The sequence below is a fragment of the Trachymyrmex septentrionalis genome, unplaced genomic scaffold, assembly GCF_001594115.1.
Source record: "Trachymyrmex septentrionalis isolate Tsep2-gDNA-1 unplaced genomic scaffold, Tsep1.0 scaffold20, whole genome shotgun sequence".
Lineage (NCBI taxonomy): Eukaryota > Metazoa > Arthropoda > Insecta > Hymenoptera > Formicidae > Trachymyrmex > Trachymyrmex septentrionalis.
In genome coordinates this window covers 4,129,996-4,135,253 of record NW_017305180.1, presented here as the reverse complement: position 1 = coordinate 4,135,253, position 5,258 = coordinate 4,129,996, and the positions used below count along the sequence as shown (strand labels likewise).

The following is a 5,258-nucleotide window of genomic DNA, read 5'->3' as shown; positions in this document are numbered from 1 at the left end:
CACACATTATATCTACATAAAATGTATAATGAAACGCGCGTATATCACATTTTTCTTTACACTCGCGGTTAATAATTATTCTAGAATAGTAATTATTGATCTCACGACGCTAACAACGAAGAACAATTAAAAGACCCGCTTCCCTTTTTGTTCACTACCATGCAGTATTGTTTCTGTAAGCTTTTCAATTAGTTATCTTCGGCCCGCGGGGCAGTTTTATGACTTTACGGCTATCGACGGTTAAATAGAATTCGCGGCATACCGGTCGTGCCATGTGTTATGCTCAGGTCGAAATAGCTCGAATAAGCGGTAGGGCATAAAGAGCGGGATAATTGTCAATTTCATCGCGAACGAGGCTCCGCATGCCGCGTATTAAAATAAGATAAGCTTGCCGCGCATTAAAATAAGATAAGCTCGCCGCGCGCTTCATTCTCTCCCCCTCAAACGTTTTTCCTTTTTCCCAACCATTAAAACTCTCCCCGTTAGGAAACGCGCTGTCGACGGTGACTTTGAGGATTACGCCTTTGGTGGAATTTTTATTATTATCTCGTTGTGAGCTTGCAGCGAGAGAAGTGCAATATGATACGCGGCCACGAATATCAGGTAAAACTAGCTTTTTATCGCTGGATATTACGCGATCGCGACAGACTCGCGTTTCCGATATATTGTACCAAGAATGGTCCAAAAGAGCGTAATTTCACGCCGAGAAAAGCGGCGTTAAGAAAAGCTCCAGTTATCCTTGTTTAACATTCGGTTAATAATAGAATCATACTTGAAGACACTCGGTGTATTCCCTGAACTGTAGTTAAAATCGATTCAACCGTATCTAAAACAAATAACTTTTGTCTTTATCGAGTTGTGATATCTAGAGTACCTAGGTAGCTATCGTGGAACAAATCGGAATGGATTCCGATTGGAATCGTTCCGTTTTCCCTAGAAAACACAATAGAAATCTAGAGAATAATTGAATAATTCCAATCGGAATCCATTCTGACTTGTTCCACAATAGGTGTCCAGGATATCTATCGTAGAACAAATCATAGATTTCGATTGGAATTATTCAATTATTCTATAGATTTTTATTGCTTTGTCTAGAAAAAAAATGGAACAATTGGGGAATCCATTCAGAACAATTCCATAACACGTATTCCAGAAACGAAAAGATTTACGAATTCACGTTTACATAAAACTTCCAGATCAAGAAACATTGTTGTTGATTTTGTAGATGACAAAAATATCGGAAACAAATACGGGTGATAAAATGTCAATAATTATTATTTTTATTGTTAGTTTTATTGTTAATTTTGTTGTTTTGTACTCGACATATGTATATATTCAACAGTGTATCCGATAATAATATCAACTACTTTTTGTTATCGCATTTTTTAAATATTAGCCTTAATATTAAAGATGGTGGAATGATTTTTTAATTCTTTCTACTTGTACAACTGTAGACACATCAAAGAATACTTTTTTTAAAAAAAGAGATTTTAGATTTGACCTAATTTGAAAACATAATAGAAATACAACGATATATGTAGTGTTTTATTAGATAATCTAAAATGTGATGACAAAATTTTATTATGTGGGGAATTGAGTGACACTAATGGCTTGAAACATTTATTAGAATATCCAGTTGATCGTGAGAATGAGACATTACAAGACAGTTTTGAAATACGAACTATGAATATAAACCATAATGTAACGATGTCACACTCGATGTCACCAAAGTGTCCGTATTTTCGTTTATATATCGGCGACATTCGTTTGATCTCTACCGCCTCTCGAGAACGGAAACATAAATCAATATTGTCATCAACGTGATATCACTCATATTTTTAAGTTGCTATCAATATTTTTGTCGACAACTACGACAAGACATTCGACAAATGTTATCCCACAATTGTTTGAATTTGAAATTGAATTTTGTCGAATACATTGTGTCGGTGACGTATGTTTCCGATAATATTTCGATCTGAAGACTTAATAATCGTGGCATTGTTATCAAACTCTTCGACCGGTATTCATAGTCGATTCTTATATTTAAGATGTCATGAATCAGTTACAAAGTCGTATCAGTATCTTAAGATTATTTAAAACGATCTTGAAATAAGAATCGAGTAGTTAGATCTTTCATCAAACTATATATTCAACAAGAACATTGAAGATCGGCATAAGCCCAAGTCTTGCCTCGGCATCAAGATGATATAAAACTTGATTTTCGCGAATTTCTTCAAAATATAACAATATGAATTTCTTTAAAAAAAGATTACGACATAACAAAAGTTCTGTAATATCTCGTGATAATTGCAGTTACAGTCGCGTGAGGCCCGTTCATTTTAACTAAACTTTCGCATTAGTTTATCTTTCTTCCTTTTCTCTTTAGAAGGAAAGAAGAAGAAGAAAGATGAACTGGTTCAGCCAAAATGAACAGGCCTATGTTGTCGCAGCTATAATATAAAAAAAGAACGAGCGACACGTTTCCTCGATTTCGGACCGCGCAGCAGAAATCGAGCGTTAACACAATTAAGTGATTAAAAGGACATGTGCGCTGGACAAAATCGAAGTTTGCCGTTTCCATTCGACATACGCGACACACGTAACGTGAATGAAAATCTCTCGTTTTAGCCTGACGGCGCGGTACAGCGTGTCGCGTCGCGTCGCGTCGCGTCCTGGCTGCACATTGCGCTGCTGCTCCGACCTGTTTGTAAACTTTTGTACAACACAATGCATCCGACTGACAAAAGGAGCTCATTGCGCGGCAAACGTTTAAAGGCATTAATTACGGCCGGGCTTTGTGTCAGTCGCAAAAGTTAACAGCTCCGGGCATTATTTTCGTACGCGTACCGCGTTTCGGTTTGCGAGAGCGCACTGTTTGACGTCGTCGTTATTAATCTGCGGCGCGTTTTCCTTTTTGAGATACCGCTTTATTGTCGCGCAACGCTTTTGCGAAATGGTCTCTGTGTTAGTTTTCTATTATATATCGTATGGATATTGGCAAAAGAGAGAGCCCATGCAAACAGAAAAGCTTTTCAAGAATTAAAAATAAAAAGACTTGTACATAAAAAATAAATACATGAATGTAAAATGTACACCGTAATTGAAATTGAATTATAAATAATGGAAGAATTAAAAATACTCTTCAATATTGAAAGCTAAATGGACAATGCAAAGTATTATACGTAACTGCTTTTGCTTGAAAACTAAATAGATAAACATCCCAGACATGTACTGATATATATCTGGACACTTAGATACGTAAAATTTATCCTTATTGATTTCAAATGTTTTATTTTTTTATTACAATATTATAATTTAATTGTATTTAAAGGTTACAATTAAATTATGTTTATAATATTTTTTAAATATTATATTTAAAAAAGTATTTGAGGTTAATAAGAATATAAACAAATCTGTATAGTTTTGTGTAAATGTTCAGATTCATGTTCGGTTATTGAATCGTTTACCTATTTTTTCTCCCTATTTTTTCAAATTTTTTACAAAACATATACTGAATCTGTATAAAACTTTAGATATACAATTATTAATATGTAAGATTATAAAGAGTTTGTATTTATAGTCCATTCTTATTTCAAACTGTCTTAAGCAATGTCTTAAGAAGCTAATACGATTTTGTGATTAGTTCATGACATGTCAAAACTATACTTAAGACGGTCTTAAATATAAGAACTATGAATACTTTATTTTAAAACTTAAAAGTACTTAAAAAATTACAGATGCAATGGGACTAATAAAACTTTCGGTTTTTTAAAGATTACTTTAAAGTACGACAGCCTCTTAAAATACTTTAAAGTTTTTAGATTACTTTAGAGAGATTAACTTTTTACACACTTTAAATTTCTTAAGTAAACTCTCAATTACCTTCAAAAATCTTAATTTTATTTAAAGTAAATTTTCTCCAAGATGTAGATATCAGAATAAATTTTTATTAAATATACTTTTTTTCCTTAAAAAAATTGCTCTAATTGGCTGCAGATAATTCTCCTCATTATCTATCGTAATTACATTACATGACTTTTTCTATATTTTAGATGACTATTACTCGGTCAAAATAAAATTATAATATTGTTAAATATTAAATGTTCAAGATTATATTATATATATATATATATATTATATATATATATATGAAACCCATTTAAGATTTTATTATTATTGCTTATACATGAAATAATGATTGTATTATTAATTAGAATACGCATTAGCTCTATTTTATTAATTTCTTTCTGTGTAGTTGACTGTTAGAAAGATGTAGCTACTTTTAATTATTTAGATTTAGAAATTTTTTTCAGTATAATAAAATAATTGTGGCGATGTTAAAATATTTTATATATTTTTAAAATCCAACATTTTCCAAATTAGCATTAAAGCATCAACATAACGTGCGTGATATTTCGTGTGCGAACATGTGAAAGTAAACAAAACTTTCATTCAATGATTTCTAGGAATGCTTTCAACAGCTTTAGGGTCTTTAGAAAGAAAAAAAAAACACTTTATTCTAACACTATATATTTTACCTATAATACAAAGGAATTATCTCTCGAAAGATAGGTAGGATATAAGTTAACAATGGTATTCTATATTTCTTAGAAGGTTCTGTTTCATGACTTTGTAAAATGTCACGTATCAAAATCAATCGCAATTATTAAAGAAAAACGGTACTATACTAACTAATGTAATAATGTTGTAATCAAATTCAATTTTTGTTTCTCGAAGTACATGTATAAAATACGCGACTTTAAAAAAATAAATGAGACATAACATTTATTCCTTTCCCTTTGTGACAACAGTTTCTTTTTAAATGCGCATACAATCAACAACTATTACGATGTTCAATATGAATATGTATATAACGACAAATTAAAGATTTATACATACGCAACAAGTTACAAATAGCGTATAATGCCGTCGGGCTATTAGCCAGATATCATGTAACATAATAGAAGCTATATTTGCAAAATGGAGAAAATCATTCTTTGTTTTTTCAATTTGTTCGAACGTTACGATACGGTCTACTCGATTACGTATCATCACTCGAGAGAATTAACGCATGAAAGATACGTTAATTGGGCTGTTACGAGTTTCCTGGTCGAGCTCAGTGATACTACATTCTCATTTATTAGCGCATTTATTTGCAAAGCCTAAAATGCGACCCCTGAAATTCAACAAGTGCCCCTCGAATCTGAAGCGAGAGAGTGAACGGACGTGAGAACGCAGCCAACCAACATCCAACCTCT

The 5,258-nt window shown here is 32.4% G+C and overlaps 1 protein-coding gene across 2 annotated transcripts in view; it reads left to right on the top strand.

Moving 5' to 3' along the window:
* The window catches only part of LOC108747766 (transcriptional enhancer factor TEF-1), a 178,368-nt gene that overhangs the window by 4,910 nt on the left and 168,200 nt on the right, over window positions 1–5,258 (top strand). The gene's annotated exons all lie outside the window — the stretch shown is intronic.